At 34.8% G+C, this 26,790-nt stretch overlaps 1 long non-coding RNA gene across 1 annotated transcript; it reads right to left on the reverse strand.

Annotated features, from left to right (window-relative positions):
- Window positions 1-1,373: 1,373 nt before the first annotated feature.
- Window positions 1,374-25,903, reverse strand: LOC148977064 (uncharacterized). Its single transcript, XR_016145874.1, has 4 exons — window positions 25,765-25,903; window positions 25,067-25,144; window positions 19,790-19,929; window positions 1,374-1,616 (listed from the first exon to the last, which is right to left on the reverse strand). It is a non-coding gene; the product is annotated as an uncharacterized LOC148977064 (long non-coding RNA).
- Between the last annotated feature and the right edge of the window lie 887 nt (window positions 25,904-26,790).

Here is a 26,790-nt window from a genome sequence, read left to right on the forward strand (position 1 = left end):
ATCTGTCAAGGCCCGAAGTGGAGTAACGACAAAAAAGTTCAATAAAAACACAGCCCAAAGACAATATTTTAATCAATTTGTGGTGCTTTTATTTTATAGTAAAATAAATTCTATAAAATAAAAGCACCCCCCCCCCAAAAAAAAAAATATCTGTAGAAATATTCAACACTATCTCACGACCAATTCGACGCATGATTAAAAAGTGGCTAATTCGTACTAATTCGTACGACCTCACTCGTACTAATTCGTACGATTTGTCTAAACCCACGTGATGGTTAGGTTTAGGGGCGGGGTCAGGGGTAGGTCATACGTACGAATTCATACGAATTGGCCAATTCGTAAAATATGTACGATTTAGCAAAATCGTATTAATTCGTACGAGTGAGGTCGTATGAATTGTTACGAATTAGCCACTTTTTAATCATTCGTCAAATCCGTACTTGGTCGTGAGATCGGGTTGAAATATTCAATAAAATACAATACAATGAAATGAAACTGATGCTTTTATTTTATAGTTTCTGTGCAAAAAAGCAATAAAATGCAATTCAATGCAATGAAAAGAACAAAATCCTGGGCCTGCTCTTAGCTCACTTTAAGCCTTCAGTCATCAGTCATGAGTTTCAGTCACTTACACAGCTCCACACTATGTCATTCTGACTCAACTAAAATCGCAACGCATTAAACAAATGCATGTGCAGAAGATGTTGCAGACCAAGTATGAATCATTATCAGTGTCAGCATCTTCTGTCTTCAGGAGTTCAGACATCACCAACTCAGACAAATGGCTGCAGGACTTCATTTGTCAGTGAACGTCAGGGACGTCCAGCTATTCATCTCCATGGAGAGAAACCTCAGTTCAACAGTTTAAAACCAACTCAAGGTTGGTCACCCGAGAGCTGTTATGGCATGTTTTCCATCAGGGGACATGGGAGATCAATACGGCAGTGTAATTCTGGATCATCATAGCTGCTTAATTCAATAAGCAAAACACACCTTGAAGTGTCCCAGAGGATTTAGCTGGCGCACTGTCAACCAAAGCCTTGCAAGTGTAGATAGTCTGCCCCAAAGCCAGACTTGCACAGGGACTACAAATGATTTCGTCCTGTATACTCTATCAGTGCAGACCAGATTTAAGATAGAGAGAGGTGGACCTTCACACACACGAGGCTATCTCTTGTTTATCTCAACGGTAGACCATGCAGCCATGGACATTTCTCAAAGAGATAGCTAAAACTTTTAGGACATATTTGTTAAAGGGGTCATGACATGAAAATGAATCATGTTTGGCGCTTGACATATAACATAACAAGTCTTTGCACCATTAAAACATGCTTAAAACATCTTCCTCATTATAAACAAAGCATTTATTTAAAGGAGTAGTTCACTTAAAAAAAAAAAAAAACTTTTGCTGATAATTTACTCACCCCCATGTCATCCAAGATGTCCATGTCTTTCTTTCTTCAGTCGAAAAGAAATGAAGGTTTTTGATGAAAACATTCCAGGATTTTTCTCCATATAATGGACTTCAATGGGGTCCAAACGGTTCAAGGTCCAAATGAGAGTTTCAGTGCAGCTTTAAACGACACCAGACGATGAGTAAGGTAACTGAAAAAAAGCTGAAATAAATATTGCAAGTTAATTCAGACTGAAATATACTTTACATTCTAGATTTCACTTACTAGAGTTGGTGTCATCAACTTAAACTTAAACTATTATTTTGTTAACTGAAATAAAGCTGAAATAAACACTGCTTTCTAGTTTTACTATCAGGGTTATTCTTGTTACAAATTGCTAACACTTTGCAATAAGGTTTAACATTAGTTAACTACATTAATTAGCATGAACTGATAACTACACTTATACTGCATTCATTAATCTTTGTTAATGTTAATTTCAACATTTATTAATACATTATTAAAATCGTGTTAACATTAGTTAATGCACAGTGAACTAACAAAGATTGACAAATAAAGTATTGCGCATGTTAGTATGAACCTTATTGTAAAATTAAGACATTATTTGTGAATTGAAATAAAGCTTAAATTTTTTCTTTTTATTATTGTGAACCAAAAAATAGTTCATTAAAATAATAATTGAATAAATATTAGATGGAAAACATAATATTACAGTAGCCTATATAAATCACATGTGCTTTCTTCAAGCTTTCTACTACAATCTCAACTAAGATTCCTGTGATCCTGGTTCCTCTGAGGCTTTAAAGTGTGTTTTCGCTGTGGTTACATCACTGACAAAGGCCACACACAGATTTCAGAGTGGTTTGTTGTTGGTATGTTCACTTCTCTAATGACACAAAGGAGAAGAGTTAACTTCTCTAATCCATGTACACTGAGTGCTTTGTGTGGTGAGAGACAATATTCCCTTAAAAATCACGAGATAATTTAACACTCAAACCACTCAACACTGCAGGAAACCAACATAGACTTTACAGCGGTGCGCTTCAGTGAGCAAACAATGGTTGTTTCAGGTTTAGCCTACAGCTAACAATGCACTCAAACAACACATCACAGATATGTTCGATAAAAGCAACACATCTATCTTTATAAAACCAACATTTTATAGTTACAGACGCACAATCGCTCCAGAATGTGCATGTGCATATTAACCTTGATCATTTTTGTTGTTGTTGTTGCCTGATTACAGCTAAAAAAATCTGCTATACTAGATAGTTGGCAAGATATAGTGCAAACCCTTTGGTGTAGAGAATGATAGTCCACTCCCATGAAGCATTGCAGATGAGGTTATTGAGTTATTTGGCAATACTCTTTAAATATACCATTTATACTTGTAGTCAGTTGTTTGATTTAGTATTTGCAATGCATCATGAGAGTAGTTTGTTAAATTTATCCCACAGTCTGTCTTTGTGTGATATAAAACATTTTTTTAAACTAAATTGCCCAAATCAAAGTTGTGATTCATCTCGGAGCTGGTTGGTTTGGTTCATGGTGTTGAATCTGTATTTAAAGGAGTTGTTCACTTTTTAAAAAAACTTTTGCTGATAATTTACTCACCCCCATGTCATCCAAGATGTCCATGTCTTTCTTTCTTCAGTCGAAAAGAAATTTAGGTTTTTGATGAAAACATTATAGGATTTTCTCCATATAATGGACCTCAATGGGAACCAAACGGCTCAAGGTCCAAATGAGAGTTTCAGTGCAAACTGCAAACCGTTCAAAGGGATTTAAACGATTCCAGACGATGAATAAGGGTCTTATCAAGCGAAACGATTGCTCATTTAATTTATTTTTTTTTTTAAGTTTTATAAGCTCAAATGGTCGCCTTGCTCTGTTCTGTGATGGGCGTTCGTGCCTCTCCTGTTTGAACTCGTTCATCAAAATTAACAAATCTCTCTGAGTCAATGAACCAAATGACCCGAAAAAAGATTCGCTCATTTTGAAGAACGAGTTTGAACAGGAGAGTCACGAACGTGCATCACAGAACAGAGCAAGGCGAGCATTTGAGCTTATAAAACTTAAACTTTATTATTTATTTTTTAAATGAGCGATCGTTTCGCTTGATAAGACCCTTACTCATCATCTGGAATCGCTTAAAGCCCTTTGAACAGTTTGTAGTTTGCACTGAAACTGTCTTTTGGACCTTAAACCGCTTGGTTCCCAGTAACCTTAATTTTTTTTTCGACTGAAGAAAGAATGACATGGACATCTTGGATGACAAGTAAATTATCAGCAAAAGTGAACTACTCCTTTAAGCCCTTTCTGATGTGCATATGAAGAAAATGAAAGGAAGAAATCTTTTGGGAAACCAAAGCTGTTGAAATCGTGGCCTCACTGCTGCGCTCTACTTCTCTTCCCAAGAGTAAACACGTCATTCACATACGATCAACTCAATGGGAGGCCATCCAGAAAACACTGCTATTGTGGGCCAGATGCATCTTTTACACCGCTTATTATAACACATATGAGTCTAAATCCTGTGCTACGATCAAAATTGTTAAAATTGCATTATAGTTACAATTTACAATATGCTATTATGCAAAGTTGCAAATCAATGTATATAGTTTTTATTCATTTTATATTTCAGTTTAAGTTTTAGTTAAAGGTATACTCCACTTTTTTTTGGAAATAGGCTCATTTTACCACTCCCCCTGAGTTAAACAGTTGGATTTTGCCGTTTTCGAATGTATTTAGCCTATTTTCTGATTTTTAGAAGAATATAACCAGACAGTTTCTGGTCTCATTGACTTCCATAGTATATTTTTTCCCTACTATGGAAGTCAATGAGACCAGAAACTGTCTGGTTACTGATATTCTTCTAAATATCAAAAAATCAGCTGAATGGATTCGAAAACGGTAAAACTCATCTGTTTAACTCTGGGGGAGTTGTAAAATGAGCCTATTTCCAAAAAAAAAAGTGGAGTATCCTTTTAAATTAGTTCACCAAGTTGTAAATTAAAATGAGAATGTTTCCTTAATAACTATCAGACACAAATACACTATATGCATGCTAATAAACAACTGGTTAATAGTGAGACCTTTGTTCCCTCAAAATAAACTTGAAACATCCATTAACTGAAAGCTTCACACTTTAGTCTATGGTCCAATTCTCACTATTAACTACGAATTTGCCTCGATAAACTCCTAATTACTTCTTATTAATAGTTAGTTGGTCCTTTTAGGTCTAGGGTAGAAATAGGATTAAGGGATGTAGAATAACCCATTAATATGTGCTTTATAAGTACCAAAACCAGCCTCCTGCTAATAAGCAACTAGACCAGTGAGACTAGTGAGAATTGGACCATAAACTAAAGTGTTACTAAATTTTGTTTTGTGTAAATGGTTTTAGTTTTAGTACACTAACTCCAGTGACTAAGTAAACCCACAGGGTTTGTGCTGAAAGATTAACTGTGGTGCACACTGGGTATTAGTATGCCAACAGTGTTTCTCGCCGAATATAATATCTTTAAGATTAATGGGGTGAAAAAGGGCAGAGCATTGTACAAACACAATTAACCCCATGTGCAGTCCATCACGCTAATAGAAACACATACTGTAGAATTATGGGATATTTAGCTTTTAAATAGCTCAAGAACATAGGAACAAATGATTACTGAAATCAGTGAGCCTGACCCATGTCAACACGCTAAAGCTAATGCTAATATTAACATCCTTGAAAGAAATAGTGGGTTTCCATTCCTATAAAGTTTCTATAATAAGTCCTGCATGATTTAGACTGAAGACAAGCAGACATGGAGGTCGCATACGGGAAAACAGTGTGTGTTTGTAATGTACACACACACACACACACACAGGTGAACATCCCTCATGGTCCAACAATGCCTCTGGATTACACAGCACAAACCGAGAAATTTGCATTAATAAAACAATAAGCCACTCGAGGATGTTACATTAATCCGCTTCACATTGTGCATAACGACACACTTTAATTTGGGTAAAATCACTTTAACTCACAGCCTCGGGTGGCTTGTTGTTTTAAAACAGCAATATGTTTAAAGACACCAATGTTCAATAAGTACGTTTTTATTAAAGGAATATTTTACTCTCCAAAACCATGTTAATAGGTGATATCGTTGGACTAAGACGACGTTTAGTGGAATTGCATTGTGAACAGAGCATTAAAATTTTGGGAAAAATCACTTTAACACACGGCCTTGAGTGGCTTATTGTTTTTTTTTTAACTGCAATATGTTAAAAGACATTTGTTCTGTGGAAGATAAAAGGAGATGATTTGAGGAATGTTCACGCTGCTCTTTAATGAAATCAATATGGATGGTGACCACAGCAGTCATCATATCAATTCATGCAAAATGTTTATTGTTTATTGGAAATTTGACTTTTTAACCAGTAGGGCTGGGTAATAAATATCGATTTGTCGATATTAATCGATTCTCATCTTTACGAACCGATATCGATTCTTAAATCTTAAGAATCGATTAGTCATCCTGTTTCATTTGAATGAATGGATCATTGTATCGCGGCTGCGCGCATCCAAAAAAATCGCAATAATCTTTGTCCTTTGTTACTATTGATATGAAACAAAGTCTGTATTTTCAAATTACGTCCATTTTCTTTAGAAATTCAAAAACATAAATAGCGTTTTGGCGCTGTGGCGTGAGATCGCTCTTCCGGCTTAATAATACCAGACACAGTGCGAAATAAACATGAATGAGCATCTGAAAGTTTCTTAAAGATAGAGTACGACTTATCGAAATCCGTATCATGTCACATTGATTCGCTCAATCAGCGTTTCAACCGTGGAAAGACGTCAACAATGTCATGCATCGTCATATTTACCGCAGAAAACGCACATAAACTCGTTAGTCAGCTACAAAAAATAACTCTAGAGAGGAGCATTTTGCTAAATCTATACACCATATTACATATGCATTATAATCTTAATGTTTTTCAATATTTAATGCATATTTGAATAAATCTGGCAAGTTTTTTTTATGACAGCCACCATTTAAATGTTTAGATTTCATATAATCTTCTTATAAAAATAAATAAAAGTGTAATTTAAGTGTTTGTATAGCTACAAAACAGTTAATTATTACCTTCATGTTAGGCTAATGAAGCCTAGTAGGCTACAACTATAGACTCCCACAGTTTACAGCATTAGTTAAGAGATTTAATTTGCCATTTATTGCAACTGATGTCCAAAAATCAATATTGAATCGAAATCGAAATCGAATCGAATGGCAAGCTTGTGAATCGAATTGTGAAATTTGTGTCAACACCCAGCCCTATTAACCAGTATGTGTGATACTGTAGAAGTCTCGTGCTATTTCTACAGAGTTGATGTCTACATGGTGTTCAAAATTCATTTCCAATTCAGTTCCTTAGTAGCAGACGTATAATTGCACTGGGTTTTTGGACTAAAAGCGGTCTTTTGTTGCCTTCCTAGAACACTTTTGTGTGTTCTTGGTACCGACTGTGGCTCAAATGTAACTTCATTCACTTCACTGATAGCTTCTCTCAGATTTGCTAACCTCAGCAGAGAGCAGCCAAACATGGGCGCTAAGAAATGAGAGAACCGATTCACTGGAATCTACTTTCACTTTTGTGCTTGGTGCAATGTCTTTGAAATTCACAGAGCTGAGCAGGAACTCAGAGCAAGAGAAGCAGCGAGAGTTCATCTGAGGATGACAGATTGCTTTGGGGTTGCCATTTATAAGAAAAACTGCAGCTTTCTGAAACATTCTTGTGGGGAAACAAAGAGATCTTGATCACTCACACATGCACTTTATCTTCTGCGTGCTGCAACTTGAATACACACATGTATAAATGAGAGAAGATACTCAGAGTTCCCCTCAGCAAATGAATTAATCACAAACATGTGCTCCGTTTCAGACACAGACACACTGCATTCAAATGCAGGACTATTCATTTATTTGTACACGCTATATCTGAATATTTGCAATAAACTAAAAGGGACATTTCATATTTATAACATTGATGCATTAGTCAGGCGCTTTTATCCAAAGATGAACAGGAGCAATTTATCAAAAATCCATCAATATTCATAATATACAATGACAAAACATTTAAATACAACCCCAAAATGTAAGTGAAGTGAAGCTTGTTTTTGCCACAGAATGAAAAATAAAAAGGTAATAGTGACTTTTTATCTCGAAATTCTGACTTTTTTTCTCACAATTGTGATATAAAGTTGCAATTGCGTGATATAAAGTCAGAATTGCGAGATAATTGACCTATGGCTAAGCCACGCCCCCTCCACTCACTCGGACACACAGGCGCTATGGCAGCGGTCACAGGAGGCAATTGGTGATTTTTGGAGACAGAAAGATTATATGTCATCTTGAAGTCACCTAAAGGGCCTTAACTAGGCATTGGAGGGTTATATTAATAATTTTATTGTTCAATGAAAAGCTTCAGCTCCAGGCAAAGATTGTTGAAGCAGAGAATGTCCGAGTGTATTGTTAGCTGCGCACTGTGATTGGCTCATCGCGTTTGAGGGCGCGGCTTAGCCATAGGTCAACTGCGAGATATTAAGTCAGAATTGTGTGATTTAAAGCATGTCATAAAGTCACAATTGTGAGATTTAAACTATTCTGAGAGGAAAAAAAAGTATTTTTCCTTAGAATTGGCCTGATAACTCACAATTCTGAGAAAAGATGTCAGAATTGCGAAATGTAAACTCGCAATTGGGAGAAAAAAAGTCGGAATTGTGAGATAAAAAGTCTCAATTCTGTTTTTTTTCCCCCTCAAAATTGTGACTTTATTTCTCAGAATTAAATCTCAAATTTCTTTGGTAAAAAAAAAAAAAAAAAAATCCTAAAAAAATTCCAATGTTTGATTCCAGAAGATACAACCCAAGCTGTAATATTTGAAGAAGGTCAACAGTGAAACAATCCATCATACCATGTCATGTTACACTTTTCACCGCTCCACCCTGGTTATCAAGAATAGCAGGACAATGTCATTGTACAGTAGCAGTACTGAATTTCAGGTCAATCACACAATGAGATTATTTGCCAAAAACGAGTCTCACACTGACCTCACGTTTCACCTTTCACGTTTCTCAGTCTGCTCACAGCAGAACGTGCAACAAGTAACATAATTCCCCTGAGAAAATCTATTCTAACACCAATCAGAAGACCTGAAGTTCACACCGACACACAAAGCTCGGAGTGAGAGCAGTTTTTGGGCATTCATGGATTCTGTATTGTGCCCGACGCATCTGCTGAGATGAATGTTGCCTCCATAAATCAGTGTTATTTCGACAAGCTTTCGACTCAAAGGCTGAATAAGTGTGATACTGAAGCCATTTTCCAAACATGGCCAGATTTGTGTATGACGATCACTAGCTTCGCAGATTTTTTATCGACACTGTCAATCATCAACAGTGCATCCTTTCATTGAGAGAGAGGCATGAGTATTTAAAATTAGGCAGCATTTAAAGGGCAGCATTGAACTTTAGTTAGTGTGTAATGTTCCTGTTTGGGCATAAACAACATCTGCAAATTTACAACGCTCAAAGTTCAAAACAAAGGAAGATATCACAACCCTAAAATTTACATAAACCCCGCCCCCGGGAACACGCAGTCCATTTTGAGAAGAGGAAGAGTTTTAATTTGCGTTTAAATACAGTCGTGTCAAAAAACTGGCAAACGGACAAAAAACAAAAAGATTGTCTATAAGGCCTTACCGGTCTAGAATCTGAAATATAAAATCCTCATGAATACGAATTATATAACCATAATTACCCAACCCGGTCTCATCCCAAGACGTCATATAACTGACGTTTTGGGACGTCTTTTGACCATACGTCAATATTCGCCTTTTTAGGGCCCCCTTAAACGTCGGTAGATGAGGTTATGGGATCCTAACTCTACCCCATACCTAAACTTAACCCTAAACCTAACCCGTCACCTAACTGACGTTAAAGGTAAAGCGTCAGTTGTATGACGGCCCGGGATCGCCATCTACCGACGTTTCAGGGGGCCCTAAAAAGGCGGATATTGACGTATGGTCAAAATATGCCCCAAGACGTCAGTTATATGACTTTTTGGGATGAGACTGTGTTAAATTACCAGCTCATCTGAGCCTCCACACTTCAGATGCCCCTCAATCCAACACTCATGACCTGCATGCGACTCGAGATGCTCTGACATAACTTTTTTGAGTGTAGAACTGCATGTCCTTAACAAGACAACATCAGTATGAACTGATGACTCATTTTAAAGTATATTCCTCCTACAGCATGACCGTAAGGTCACAGCGCTCTTGGTTTGAGAAATTAGCATCCTCCTCAGAAAATGGATCTCGTAGAAGATTGCAATCGCATTAACATTTCAAGTGACCTCTTTCACGAGCCTGGACTTGTATTGATCAGCGAATGCACTTCAGGTCACCGTGTGGCAATGAAATAACAAGGACAGTGTTAGATCTTTACTAAACCAACTGCAACCATATCAATAGAGACATTCGGCCACCCAACGCCTCGGATGCGGATGATATCTCTGTGTCCTCAGCAAACGAGTCATTTCTGTAACGATGATGATGATGATTTCTATATCATAACACAGACCTTCATAAATCTAATCTGTTCAAGCTCAGACACTTCATACTTACTCAAATGGACAGGAAAAAAAAAGAGTTAAAGTTAGTCATTGACATGAGGATGTCAGTTTGAAGATTATATTTATATTTTTTGAAACATGTTTCAATATTTTGACATCAAAGAATTAATTGAATCTGTCCAAATCTTTATTTTCCACTTTCGACAAATAAGATCACTCAGCAAGACAATGCCAACTTATCAATGTGCATTACATTCATTGTGTTTTTTTTTTTTACGGCAAGTTTTATTTGAGTCAGAAGTATGTGGTTATTCTTTATTAATCACTAAAGAATATTGTTTCAGGTTCTAATGAATTCCTGAAGAATGATCTAATCATTATTTATTAATTAACAATTGATTTCCTTATATTTTCACTTTAAAATACTGTTCCAGGTTCTTATCTAATAATTATTCATTAATTACTAAACTAAAGTGTTACCGATATTTTCAGTTTCCCTCAGTCTTTGCCTCAAATACATGAATTTAATCAATGGCATTCAATACTGAGGAAAACAGACACACAGAGTACTGTATATACAATTTTAAACTAATTTTAGGTTAATTATGACAAAAGCACTTGATTGATTTCTTACAGAACACACTCACAAAACCACACAGGCATTACGTGTATTTGTTAAAATTGCTACTTCTATTAATAACATTAGTGAAGAAGAAAGGTCACAACTCAGTGTAGTTTTGTATAACTGTTCATTAGTTACTTCTTAGTTATTATTCTTGAAACTTAATTCACTTAAAAACAAAACTTTTTCTGATAATTTACTCACCCCCATGTCATCCAAGATGTCCATGTCTTTCTTTCTTCAGTCGAAAAGAAATTAAGGTTTTTGATGAAAACATTCCAGGATTTTTCTCCATATAATGGACTTCAATGGGGTCCAAACGGTTCAAGGTCCAAAAGACACTTTCAGTGCAAACTACAAACTGTTCAAAGGGCTTTAAACGATTCCAACGATCAAAACGAACGAATCTATTTCCGAGTCAATTCGTTCAGAACGAAATGAACGAATTGACTCGGAAATAGATTCGTTCATTTTGATAAATGAGTTCGAACGAACGCGCATCACAGAACAGAGCAAGGCGACCATTTGAGCTTATAAAACTCAAATATTTTTATTTTATTTTTCAAATGAGCGATCGTTTCGCTTGATAAGACCCTTACTCATCATCTGGAATCGTTTAAAGCCCTTTGAACACTTTGTAGTTTGGACTGAAAGTGTCTTTTGGACCTTGAACCGTTTGGACCCCATTGAAGTCCATTATATGGAGAAAAATCCTGGAATGTTTTCATCAAAAACCTTAATTTATTTTTATCTTTTGGACCTTGAACCGTTTGGTTACCTGCAGACTGCAGCTTTAATAAAAAAAAAAAAGTGTGACCAGAAACAGCAGAGAGTTAATGTGATCTACTGCAGAAATAATAAAAGTAGTAAGTTCTTCTACGGCACAGCCTGATAGTTTGATTGATTATTCAACGCCACGGCAGCTGCTTTCCTTATCAACAGTTCTGTGTACCACTCATCATCCGCAGGACGCCTTCTGTTAATATTGGCTTCATATCTCCAGATTGCCTGGTCTCATATATTTACACAAGAGGTGTAAAGCATCAGTTTCTGTGAGATAATACTTAAAAATATATGATCTACTGTAATTCAGTTACAGCACTTGTATATCAGTCGGACGATCTCCTCCTGTCCTTCTTGGGCAGAAAAAGCTGTGAATCTGACTTCAAGCCAAAAGTCAAGCCAAAACTCCAATTTCTCGACCCCATTGGGAGAATAATATGAGCCTCGGTGTGAGCCTTTCATATCGCCTTTATGCTGGAACATTTACATAGGCGTAATTTCATTTGTGCCTCTTCTTCAGTGGGCTGTGATAAGATTTGGCAGACTGATAGGGGCTCATCGCAGCTGCTTCAGAGATTAAGACGGAGACTGTTTGTGGGGTGAGAAAAGCTCTAGGCAAGATACAGTAGTAGGCAAGGCTTACAGATAGTGGATGAAGCATGTTTGTAACTCTAGAGCCTCTGGGAATTCTTTGTTTCTCCCAAAAAAAAAACGTTTTCACTATGGATATGACATACAGGTAAACTTACTTCAGTCGTTTTACTGAAACAAGCTCATAATAATGCATCTTTCTCTGACGCTTGTTCTTTAAACTGCATTAGGTAGGCAATTTGTTTTATAAACACTTTTTTGTTATACTGGTTGAAACTCTCTTCACATCGGAAAGTAATCAATAATAGAATTGGTCAAAATATTTAAAGTCCCCCAGAAGTCAATAATTTTCTCTCTTAAACATCATCTTTGATCACCAAAATTCAATATTTAAACGTTTTTTCCTTGGAAAAAAAAAATAAAAAAAATCATGCACTGTAAAACGTGAATCATGGGTCTTGTAATTTTCATTTAAAAAAATTAAGGTGATAATTAAAAATATTGTGTATATATTTTATTAAGAAATGTATGGTTCAGTGTTGTATAGAAAATATTGAGAACATTTCATAACTAACATTTCATAACTAAACATGTTTTAAGGATACTGAAAAATATAGGTTACACTTTAGTAGTTAATGAATAATTACTAGATAACTTAGAACCTGGAACAGTATTCTAAAGTGAAAATATAAAGAAATGAATTGTCAACTAATAAATAATGATTAGATAATTCTTCAGGAATTCATTAGAACCTGAAAAAGTATTCTTTAGTGAAAATATATGGGGAACCCATTAATAATTAATAAAGAATAACCACATACTTCTGACTCAAATAAAACTTGCTGTAAAAAATAAACAAAAACAAAAGAAAAACACTATGAATGTAATGCACATAAAAAGTTATTTGCCGATCAATATCCTATAGGTAAATGTCTGCACTTTTTCAATAAAAAAATACCTATTGGTTCTTCAGTAATTCCTTGTTAAGTAAGAAACATCTAACGTGTTGCCAATAAAACAAATAGAACATTTTAATTAATACAATGTTGAAGTTACAAATAGAGCTGTTCTGTCCATGTCAAGTTTTGAGACAAAACACTGTAAAAAATATTGTTGGTTTAACTTAAAAAAATAACCTGGTTGCCTTAAAAGTTAATACAGTGAAGGAGATTGATTTAATCATCAGAAACTCAAAATTATATGTTATCTGAACTAAATAAATTATTTAAGTTGATTTGACAAAAGAAAAAATGTTGTGATTACTACACTGTAAAAAATATTGTTGGTTTAACTTAAAAAAAGTAAGTAACCTGGTTGCCTTCAAATTTTAAGTTAATTGAACTGGAAAAAGTGAGTTAATACAATGAAGGAGATTCATTTAATCATCAGAAACTCAAAATAATAAGTTATCTCAACTAAATAAATTATTATAAAGTTGATTTGACAAAAGAAAATATGTTGTGATAACAAATCTTGAATTTTTTTTTTTACAGTGTGGTATCATAGCATGGTATGATCATATTGTTATCATAGCAAAAATAGACCAGATATGTATCACTATCATGGAATAAATGACTCATACACAAGATTGTGGTCATATCGCCCACTCGTTTTGTTAAACAATCGTTTTGCCATGCACACTAACAGAATTTTCTATATTGGGTGAATTATCCCTTTAAAGTACACAGCATATGTTGCGTATATAGTGTATATAGGCACTAAAAACAAGAGTTGAATGTATCTGTAAGAATACCATTAACCTTAGCAGGCATTATCTTGGCTACAAAGGCTGGAGAGCTGCTAAATATCTGATGGAAACGAGGATCTGAGGTGGAAGCAGAGATAAAGAATGAGCCAAGCAAAAACTGCAGAGAGTGAGAGAGAGAAAGAGAGTCTGGAGGGTTGAAACTCTGAACAGTTGATCTGTGTTTATTCACACGACACCGCTTAACCTCTGCGATCCAAAACACACTCCGCATCCACATAGTTAACCGGTTTATATGCAGCCAAGTATTGCACAGCAATCAATTGCTCATGTCTTCCCTGCAGACTTCTACAGTTCCACCTCCGCTGACTAATAATGCCCAGGATGAATTATTCAGCTACTGGGGCGCCACACATTGTGTCCTACTTTGCATTTGCTTTGCTGACACCTGCTGGTACATCAATAACCGCCGCAATCAGGGCTCGGGCCTCTCTAGGACACCTAAAAACTTCACAGTTTAAAGCGACTTTGCTCTGAATCATCACCCGTTTGCTGTTCCTCTCGTCTCGTTCACAACTGAGCCGTTTCTCCATGCCCTGAATCTTAACATTCGTCTCTGTGATGTATTTGTTGCGTCATGCTTGTGCTGCAAAACCAACAAAAACAAAGAGTTTTGGCTTTGCCCCCGAGTGCTTCATTTAACTCTCTATTTTCTAATCAGTGATATAATACCCAGGACAGGGACAAGTGCAAAGACTGTTCATATACCTAAACCATGCTAAATGAACTATAAATCAGAAGCCGCTCAGAGCAATACTTGTAAATTGGACCTCAATTGTGGTACTAATCTGAGCAGTCAAATGACCTCCATTAAGAAACTGTACTTTTGAATACATTTTAGCCATTTGGCCAACCTTAAGTACATGCTGTCTTTTTCGAAACACCATTCTTTAAAGACAATGTGGATGTCAAAGAGGTCTAAACTTGGAGAATGGACTGCCATTCATCTCAATGCCCATTACACACCTTTAAGACTCCAGAAAAATGCAATGAAATATAAAAACAAAATAAAACTGAAAACAAAATATGAAGTTAATATGAAAAAAAAGAATAAATAATGAAAAAAATTCAATGAAAAAAATCCATACTCAAATTCAATGCATGCTATCAAATTACTTTTAACCCTTGTGCATCAATTAAAAAAAGTTACACATAGGTAAAAAGAGGACAAAAATGTCAATGTCATAAAAATGTGAAGCTTTGGAGCACAGACTTAAGTTTGGTATCATTTTAAAGAAGACCCTTTGCAGATTATTGCTGAAGTAAAAAAAATAATAATAAGTAAATCCAAAAAAAAGTTATATAGGTATAAGTTTATGAAAATTATTTATAAAATAATATTTTATATAAAATATATATTTTTTTAAATCAGGTTGAACTCAAAACTACAATAAAATCAAAGCCATACATCTAAATAGGTTGTGTTCCAAATCTGAGGATGATATCTCAAAAAATGAGCTTTCGGTAACAGTTTGTTTGGGTGTAGTAACATATTTTCCCCATTGGGTGCCAGCAAAACCCCACTGGGGCTCACAGTGATTGGATTTGTTATTTGCAGTTTTTCTCTCTCAGTCTGACAAACACACACATATTTTTTTATAACACACATACTAACCACACTCTGACATCCATACCAACACACCCACACAAATATCGTTGCATAATTTATCCAGTTGACTCTATAGTATGCCGAACCAGAAAACAGGAATAAAGCGATATTTGTTTTATAGGCCAAACTTAAAAAAATGTCAAAAATAAAATAAAATAGTCAAAAATAAAATTTTGAAGCCTTGCCATCAGAATGAAAGCCTCTTAACAAAGATTGCATAATTTTATAGTTAACTGAACCGGGGATTAAAAATGGCAGTTTCAATGGGGACATTGTTGTCCAAAAGGGGCTGAGAGGGAGTATTTTTTGTACCTAATGCAAAAAATATTTTTTTTAAGAAAATGACGGTGAAATAGTAAAATTCCAATAAAAATACACACCTGTGCATGGCAAGTTTTTTGCAGTTAGCTTTAACACAGGCAAAGTGATCAAAAAAACAAAACCGAAAAGGACAAAAATGTCCACAAGGATGCACAAGGGTTAATATTTGTCAGAATATTGTCTGTATTCTCTACACGGTCTACACATTCTGTATGCATTGAAAACCTATGGAGTTGTAGTAACCCGAACAGGTTTAATTTGACTTGTGAATTAAGTTCATCTCATCTTCATCTCTTTCTTTAACCCTCCCTCATCAACCCCATCTGTCCATGCTGCAGTCCTGGATCATCTCCTCCAGTCCTGGGAAAGAGGCGTGGATTTCCTCTACAGAATTAGCTTAAAAACAATTCCCCGCAGCGGGATCTAAACAGCTGTGTGCTGCGGGAAGCCTTTGATGAATTCTTCTCAGTTTCAGAAGACAGAGTGTCAGTGCGCGAGACGACCCGGGGGAAAGCCCTGTTCATGGCTCTCGATGGAAAAAACACTCACACACGCCGCCCTCCAGAGACCAGTGACACGGCTAACTAAACCCAGTGGGTTTATTCAAAGATTAACACAATGTTTGGAGCGGCCGGGGCTTCTCAAAGCTCAAAACCTGCTGTGTTTCCATTCAAAGTAGTATGTGCAAAATTGGAAAATCGCATGAAACATTTGCGAATAAAGCAGTGTTTCCATTCCATGTGTTCAAGTGGACAAAATCGTCACTTGGGATTGGGAAACCGATGCAAAATAAAAAGTTTCTGCAAGCCATTTATTGGTCCTCTTCTCCAATCATATTGTGCAGCGGATTTAAACCCTTTTATTCTCGGCGGCCTCTCAATGCCTCAGGACAGAAGCAAAAATCACTTTCAACCACAACAACTGACTCCCAGCACGACTGCCTCGCTTAACAAGAACTGGCAGGTGCCATTTCAGGCCCCCCTGGTCGCCGTTATTTAAAACATTAATTGCTTTTTGGTTTTAATGCGGTTTGCCATTTAAAATGTTAATTGCTTTTTCCTCTGAAAGGACTCGGTGACATTACTCAAGGAGTCACCGGCTTTACTTCCATCAACAAAGGACAAACATTTGCACTCCTCCGCGTGACAGCTAATCTCCCACAAATATGACAAGATTCAAATATTGAACTAAATGGATCAGTGCTGTCAATAACATTAAAATCATATATTAAAAGTAAGCAAACAACAGATGGCTTTAATCTGATTAAGTGCGTGTGGATGCCCCCCTCTGAGTGACATTTGATGGAGATTTTCAAAAGAATCACGGCAGCCAATGACATGGAGCTCATGAACTATTTTGGCATATATTTACACTGTTAAACTTATTATAATTATCAATACGCCTTATCTTTGATTTTTAATGAGAATGAAAGCGAGTTAATGTTATTTATTCATTGTGTTTCCACTGAAACACTGGAAAAATATCTTTCCAAGAAATTTTAGTTGACAAAAAACTCCTAAAAAAAAATCTAGGAGCTTTATTCAGCTTTTTACAGCGGATGCCATTGGAAACACGGTAAGTCTATCCCACACAGCCTCACTTTCATACCTGTCATGGCGCTGCTCTGAATAAGGTCTATAGACTGAAAACTCCAAATAATTCAGTCTCTCTAAACTTTCTGTCCATCTAAATGTAATAAGTAGAGATTATTCCACATAAATAACTTGAAAACAAAGAGCTCCTGGAAATTAAACCGAATTAAATCAACATCTGATTCCATAAAGCTCACAATCTTTGGCAAAGCCAATGATTATTCCATCAACTTGCAATAAAAAACCCGATACGGCCTAGTGTGATTATTAAACCGCAAAAGGCTGCAATTTCGCTCAATAATAGACATAAATGCATGGAGCGGCTCTCTTATAAAGTGCATTGAGTTTGAAGTTCACATTCTCATAGCTTTTTTGACAGAACAGAATAATGTAATATTTTGGGGGTTTTAATGTATGTCCATACATGAAAACCCTTAGCATTAGCTATTTTTAAAAACGGCTTTTAACATGCACCTTTAAATGGAGATGACAGAAAGTATGTTACGCAAAACCAGCAGTTCCTTCACTTAGCAAAGTATTCCCACTTTAGAAAGACACCTTACAGCTGAAGTAACACATTAAACTGAAAAATGAAAGTGCTTTATCAAATATACATGATATATTCCTGTAATGGATGCTGCATATGTCATGTGATGTGATAAAGAGGGAATAGAGAAACTACATAAATCACATGTGCAGTAGACAGCGAAGGCCCTATGTAGGTCTCTAATATGCAAATGCATTATGCTGAGCAGATTTAATACAAACAGCACCATTTTGTCTACAATTAATATTTCATGGCCCTCTAGGCAGACATGGATTGGGACTTACTGTAAAAACCACATGAAGAAACTGTGTGCATCATCTGAAGAACTACATGATGAAATTATCAAGTCAAGTTAACCGGTTATGATCACTTCATCATCAATGAGCTAAAATCAAAGCAGTGACTTTCAAGAACATTGGGTTTTAAATCGGTAAAATGTGTTAAATGGCTGAAAACAGCATGCATGCTTCAGAGTTTAGCTTCAACCCTGATCAAACACACCTGAACAAGTTAATCGAGGTCCTCAGGATTACTAGAAAGTTACAGGCAGGTGATTTTTTTTCAGAGTTGGAGCTGTATACTCTCAGAAAAAAGGTACAAAAGCTGTCACGGGGGCTGTACCTTTTCAAAAGGTAAACTTTTGTCCATTTTATGTGCTAATATGTACATTTGAGGTGCTAATATGTACATTTCAGGTGCTGCTAATATGTAAATTTTAGGTGCTACCAAGTACATTTTAAGTGTTAATATGCACATTTTATGTGGTAATATGTACATTTCAGGTGCTAATATGTAAATTTTAGGTGTTAATATGTACATTTCAGGTGCTAATATGTACATTTTAGGTGTTAATATGTACATTTTAGGTGTTAATATGTACATTTCAGGTGCTAATATGTACATTTTAGGTGCTACCAAGTACATTTCAAGTGTTAATATGCACATTTTATGTGGTAAAATGTACATTTCAGGTGCTAATATGTACATTTTAGGTGTTAATATGTACATTTTAGGTGCTAATATGTACATTTTAGGTGGTAATATGTACATTTCAGGTGCTAATATGTACATTTTAGGTGTTAATATGTACATTTTAGGTGCTACTAAGTACATTTTAAGTGTTAATATGCACATTTTAGGTGTTAATATGTACATTTCAGGTGCTAATATGTACATTTTAGGTGCTAATATGTACATTTTAGGTGTTAATATGTACATTTTAGGTGTTAATATGTACATTTCATGTGCTAATATGTACATTTTAGGTGCTACCAAGTACATTTTAAGTGTTAATATGCACATTGTATGTGGTAATATGTACATTTCAGGTGCTAATATGTACATTTTAGGTGTTAATATGTACATTTTAGGTGCTAATATGTACATTTTAGGTGCTACTAAGTACATTTTAAGTGTTAATATGCACATTTTAGGTGGTAATAAGTACATTTCAGGTGCTAATATGTACATTTTAGGTGCTACCAAGTACATTTTAAGTGTTAATATGCACATTTTATGTGGTAATATGTACATTTCAGGTGCTAATATGTACATTTTAGGTGTTAATATGTACATTTCAGGTGCTAATATGTACATTTTAGGTGCTACCAAGTACATTTTAAGTGTTAATATGCACATTTTATGTGGTAATATGTACATTTCAGGTGCTAATATGGACATTTTAGGTGTTAATATGTACATTTTAGGTGCTAATATGTCCATTTCAGGTGCTAATGTGTACCATTCAGGTACCAATATGCAGCCTTTAGGAACAAAAGTGTACCTTTTGAAAAGGTACAGCCCCAGTGACAGCTTTTATACCTTTTTTCCTGAGAGTGTAGGACAGTGGCCCTCCAGGACTGAAGTTGCCCATATAGTGTATATAGTGACATAGTGAATATGACAAAACCACAAACTCACTTTCAGAAATGCCTGCTGTTTCTCCACCCAGGCCCCGCGGTTGATCCCCCAGCCGTATTCTCCGTTACATTTCCCTGAGCTTCAATTCAACACGGTTTTGTTTGACGATCAGGACAAACAGTGAATCTGGCAGAACTCTCCTGTAATAAAGATAAAAACCTCTTTACGATCTATCTCAGGGTGACAGACACAGAAGATGAATGCAGGACGTGTTTGGAAAGCCTGTTCTCTGCACTTTCTTCGTCCTTGAGAGCAGATCTCTTCATATCTTCACGCTTCCAGCGAAGATAATCAAAAGACCAGCATGCTTGTGTCAACTAGAAGCGCAGAGCCAAAAAAGCTTATAAACCTCTAGAAATTATATTTGGCCCGTTCTTTATCCGTAGGATCGCAGATGGCGGTGGCAGAATGTGGGGTTTATGTGAATAAGAAAATGACATGAAACCAGATTAGAGCGCATTCGTCAAGCTTAGAGAGAACGAACACGTGCTGTCGCTCATTTTGATTTATCCGCCGCCCTTGATGGAGATCTCGTCTCCGCCCTTCAGATATTTCATACATGCCTGGCCGACTATAATGAAATCAAATTTAGTTTGGAGGAGGGAAGGTTTATGGTCTGTCCATGTGCTGCTGAAATGGCTTTTTGAGCACATAAATTTACAAAAATACATTTCAGCTTAGTCCAAGTTTATCATGTTTTAAAGTGACCTGTGTAACGATTAACTTTTAAAATGTTGATCTGACAGTTTAAAAGAAAGGGTTTGAAAGTTGCGTAGGCCTGGATGTGTTGCTAATTACATCGTAAAATTTTTGAGAAAACCCAGAAAACTTAAAATTCAGGATTTTTTGGACGTTGAAGACTGTGCCTTCAGCTAACACAATATAATATGTTCTATGAACTCAAAATTTATGATTTGTTTTAACTTGGATTCAAGTTTAATGCTTGGATTTTTAATTTTTGGATTTTATTTTAATGTAGTTTCAGTAATTTTAGCACTTCAACTTAGAAAATAAAAAAATAAGAAACGTTTTTTTTATATTTTATTTTATTTAAGTTAGTTTGTTTTAAATTTTATTTCAAGTCACAAGGCTCTTTTAATGGTTTTAGTGAACTATAATAACCCTGCTATCAGTTTACTGAGTAAGCCGAAAAGGTTATATATATATATATATATATATATATACATATATAGACAAGTTTTACATTAACGGGGTGGTATAATGCCCCTTTTCACAAGAAAGAGATATTTCAGACCGAGGGTCTTAACGAAGGTTAAAAATAATTGTTTTTTGCTGCATATGTTTTTTTTTTTGTGTGTGCAATTTTTTAATTAACATTATAATTGAACTTAAAGGAACATATTCAATTTATAAAAAAAACAAAAAAAATGTCATGACCCCTTTAATATAATTGCAAGTCACGCATACCAAATCACTTAAAGTTGCCATTATTTAATCTTTATGATTATATTGCTATGTAATGGCTTTTTCTACATTCAAGAGTTTAACCACTTAGGATACTCTTGTGTATATATACATATATATATATATATATATATATATATATATATATATATATACTGTATATATATATACACACACACATATATATATATATATATATATATATATATAAATATATATAGTGTATACACAATTTATGTATTTAAAAACTTCATTAACATGATAAAATAAAAACAAAATAGGCTATGGAATATAAAGTATCCTTTAAAAATGCTCTCACTAAGTGTTTTACTGCAGGCATTTCTCATGTTGGTAGTTTGTATACGCATTCAAACACAATAATGCATGAATCAATCTTTTTCACCAATCACAATCTGGAAAATCAGTATGCGTGGTTTGCAAGCTGCTCAAACTGAAGTTTTTTACAAAATAATGAGCCTCATGCTTCATTTTTAAGCCGACGCACACAAAAAGCGAACGTTTCATTATTTTAAAAGGCTGAACGATCATAATTCTTTATCATGGAGCTCGACTCAGACTGTTCTAGTCCACCTTGCGCAAAGCTGATGCATCAGCGGTTTTGTGCGGATGCTAAATGACGCCCGGAATGTCACATGACAGGATGTATTTACTACAGGCTGAAGGGTCTCTAATGGAGCTGTCTGTCTGTCTTCATTATTCAGTACATTATTTAGTAGATGCAAAAAAAATAAAAAAATAAAAAAAAAATAATAATTATATATATATATATATATATATATATATATATATATATATGGCTCTGCAAAGATTAATTGCGATTAATCGCATCCAAAATAAAAGTTTATGTTTACATTACATATGTGTGTGCGGCGCGCTGTGTATAATTTTTTTGTATATATAAATACACACACATGCATGTATTTAAGAAAATGTGTTCTTCATATATAAAATTTGTATATTTATATAAAATATAGATTATGTATATGTATATATATATATATATATATATATATATACAGTATTTACGTGCAAATAAATCTTAAATATATGCATGCATATGTATATACAAAATAATTATACACAGCACACACATATATTATGTAAACTCAAACTTTTATTTTGGAGGCGATTAATCGCAATTAATCTTTGCACAGCCCTAATATATATACTGTATATATACTGTATACACACACACACACACACACACACACACACACACACACACACACACACACACACACACACACACACACACACACACACATATATATATATATATATGAAGAGTTCAGATGCAAAAGCCTCTAAATGCCATTTGAAATTTTCTTCTTTAATGATGATTTTTATCAAACTTGTATCCTTAAGTTCAGTAATTTCACTTAAATAACAATTAGGTAATCATCATTGCCATTTAAGTGAAATTACTGAACTTAAATATACAAGTTTGATAAAAATCATCATTAAAGAAGAAAATTTCAAATGGCATTTAGAGGCTTTTGCATCTGAACTCTTCATATATATATATATATATATATACTGTATATACATACACGTCACACACACATATATATGTTGATGGTAAAAATCAAAATGGTTCTTAATGCACACATTCATTTTTATCAAACGTTTGGTCCATGCAAATAGCAGATAGTGTGTAATGAGAAATATATATGTCAAATAATGTCACAGTGTTGGTCCTGGGAATAGATAAATGTATTTTGGGATGAAATGCGACTTGAACATGTCCCTCATCCCTATCTTAGTGGCATCAGCTGAGACATTCATTGAGTCAAAAGCATGTTTATGTGTTTGACGTGAATCATGTGATTATGTAGAATTGATTGCCTGCTCAGACTAAAGGTGAGATCTCATCATCTGTCTCATCACTATTGCATTTACACCAGTGCTGATCACAGAAACACTGCTTATCTGACAGGAGTGAGCAGGGCGATAGATACATGAAAGAAATGTCTCATTATGTCCAATTTCAACCGGCATCAATCACAGCAGTTCATTCCAATGATGCGATTCCTTCCCATTAACGCTCAGTGAAAGATCATTGTTCCTCCACCTATGGGCAACCTGTAATTCGGTTTTCTGGATAAGGCTTGATAAGATCAACCGCCCAGGAAAACAAAACAAATATTAAGCAACAAGCAATCAGGTAAATGCAATCATGACACGTTCTGCAGCAGATGCAGGAAACCTGTTGGATTAAAAATATTCAATAAACTTGTGGAATTGCATTCACTTGAAGAAAAAAAATCTACTCTTAAGTTAATTATCTCACACTCTAAAAAATGCTGGGTTGTTTTAACCCAACTTTGGGTCAAATATGGACTAACCCAGCCGTTGGGTTAAATTTTTACATTACATTTTTAACCCAACATTTCGGGTTTGTCCATATTTGACCCAAAATTGGGTTAAAACAACCCAGCATTTTTTAGAGTGCAGAATTACAAGTTAATTTTTCATGAGGAAAAAACATTTTTGCTCTGTTTTTCTGAATTAACGAGTTAATTTTTCATGAGAAAAAAGTTTTTGCTCTGTTTTTCTGAATTAACGAGTTAATTTTTCATGGAATTTTTTTTGCTCTGTTTTTCTGAATTAACGAGTTAATTTTTCATGAGAAAAAAAGTTTTTTTCTCTGTTTTTTTTATTTAACAAGTTAATTTTTCATGAGAAAAAAAGTTTTTGCTCTGTTTTTCTGAATTAATGAGTTAATTTTTCAAGGGAAAAAAAGTTTTTGCTCTGTTTTTCTTAATTAACGAGTTAATTTTTCATGGAAAATTTTTTTTTGGCTGTTTTTCTAAATTAACTCGTTAATTTAGAAAAACGGAGCAAAAAAAAATCCATGAAAAATTAACTCGTTAATTCAAAAAAACAGAGCAAAAAAAATATTCCATGAAAAATTAACTCGTTAATTCAGAAAAACAGAGCAAAAACTTTTTTCCATGAAAAATTATCTCGTAATTCTGATATCTTGAGATAACTTGTTAATTCAGAAACACAGAGTAGATTTTTTTCTTCAAGTGAATGCAATACACCTCACATTACAAAATGTTTTCAATTGTGCATAAAGTTTATTGCTAAGGCTACAGGTTTCCTCACTTTTTGAAGTTAAAGGTTCTATGTGTAATTTTTAGTGGCCTCTATCGGTGATGTTTAAGATTGCAACCAATTTTTACAATAGTGCTCGAACACTCACGGTACACGACCACACTGAGACTTTACACACACCGGAGAAATGCTGGAAACATTTCTGATGATCAATGTTGAAAACAGTTGTGCACTCTAAACAATGCTGGGTTGTATTAACCCAAAATTGGGTCAAATATGGACAAACCCAAATGTTGGGTTAAAAATGTCATTTAAAATTCATCTTTCACTTTGTACATTTTTAAACCAACATTTGGGTTTGTCCATATTTGACCAAAATTTGGGTTAAAAAAACCCAGCATATTTTTTATTTTTATGAAAACCATGATAAAGCTTTATTCGGGATTCTTTGATGAATAGAAATGTCAAAAAACAGTATTTATATGAAATTGAAATCCTCTTTTTTTCTTAGTAACAATTAAAGAGCAAAAGTTCCTTCTCAAGGTGATTTGTGCACTTTCCTTTTAATATTCATGTATTTGAACATCTCAATTATGGTTCTGTCCCCTTCATAAAAAGCAAGCTGACTGCGTTGAGCACTTCATTATACATAATTATCATCCATCGTGCTGTCAGGACTTCACTTTCCTCAGAGAGGCTGGACTGGAATTATCAACATCACACATTAGAAGCGAATGACATGACGACTGCGTTGTGTTTGTGAGATTTCACCTTGGATGTCACATCATTAAATGCAACAGTTCTGCGCCGCAGCCTGCACAAGCTCACGGGAAGACCAAGGACACGTTTCTGAAAAATAATTGATACAGAAGCACACAGCATAATAGCTTTGTCAATAAAGTGAGTTTCATCATAACTGCAATAATGCTGATCTGATTACAGTTGCATAAGATCAACATATGACTATAATGTTGTGTCAAAGCCACAATAACATTCAGTGCATGTTTATATTTATCATAAAAATGGATATTTGTAAATTTAAATTCTGATTGAATGAGATTCATGGGGTGGTTGTAAAATGCAGATGCTTTAAATTTTAATGTGCCAAGCTGTTACACTGCATGTAAATCACCTATAAACTGCCTGAAGCTATTGTTTCATCAAATTATTAATATTAATAAACTGAAATATTTCTTGAGCATAGGAGTCAGTAAATGTGCACATTTCCCCCCAATTATATTTGTATGTTTGTGTTGTAAATTAAATGGTGAAAACAACGACAAGATATAAAAAAGTTGCTGATCATGCGCTGCAAAAAAATGTTTTCCAATACAAAAATATCTAAACATTCATAAAGCAAGATCCAGAAGAAAAATGACATAAGTCATGTTTTTTTGGAAAATACTTATAAGTGGGGTTTTAAAGGGATAGTTCACTTTGAAATTAATTTTTGATATGTTTTAGCTTACCTCAAGGGCATCCAAGATGTAGGTGTCTTTGTTTCCGCAGTATTTTCAATTTTGATATTTGTAGGTCAAACCGTTCTTGTCTGTCAGTCATATAATGGAGGTCTATGGTCACCACCTCAAAGAGCATGCACCGAGAAGTCCAAATTAAACATGATTTAATGACTCATAAATGTAAGTACACATTGATGGCCTGAGACACGAAACGAAAAGTTTGTGTGAGAAAACGAACAGTATTTATATCGTTTTTACCTCTTGTTACCACAGCCACAAAGCACCCGCACCCTCAGATCAGTTATACGTGGCTGTGGATACAAGAGGTAAAAACGATATAAATACTGTTCGTTTTCTCAATATACTATAAATACTGTTTGTTTTCAATAAATACTGTTTGGCCTGATGCATGCTCTCTATTTATCATCATCATACAAATATATATATATATATATATTGCAAAACAGCAGCACACTCAAAACAATATTTGGGCCTAAATTTAAGATTTATGCATTTCAGTTGTACTTCAAATTTCCATGTTTTTGTATCACAGAGTTTTATACACTAATAAACCAACCCCATCACACTAAATGCATCTTTATACTATAGCACGCAGTGTGTTTATCGTGCAATTCAAACGCTAAAGTGAGTTTTTACGTGCATATGATATGCATGGGTTGGTTTAGTAGTAGTATTGAACTGCGTATCATGAACGTAAAAACTCATTTTTTGCATATAAATTGCACGACAATACACAATGCGTGTTATAGAGACGCATTTACTAATGTGATGCGTATTTGTCAGTCATACATGGTATTAATTGCCTAATAACCAGGTTTATATCATCAACAAATTCAATTTCTATCAATTAGGCTACAGATTTGACCAAATTGAATGCAATTCAAATATACAAATCTTCAAATGATTTTGTCGGGTGTAAACAAGTGCTTTTTGACTGCAAAACCGCAACATCAAACCCCACCACAGCGGGGAAGAAACCTTCTAATTGTTGAATTTCAGGGGATTGTGAGCGCT

This window comes from Pimephales promelas, chromosome 12 (genome assembly GCF_988280905.1).
Source record: "Pimephales promelas chromosome 12, fPimPro1.hap1.1, whole genome shotgun sequence".
NCBI classification, from domain to species: Eukaryota; Metazoa; Chordata; class Actinopteri; order Cypriniformes; family Leuciscidae; genus Pimephales; species Pimephales promelas.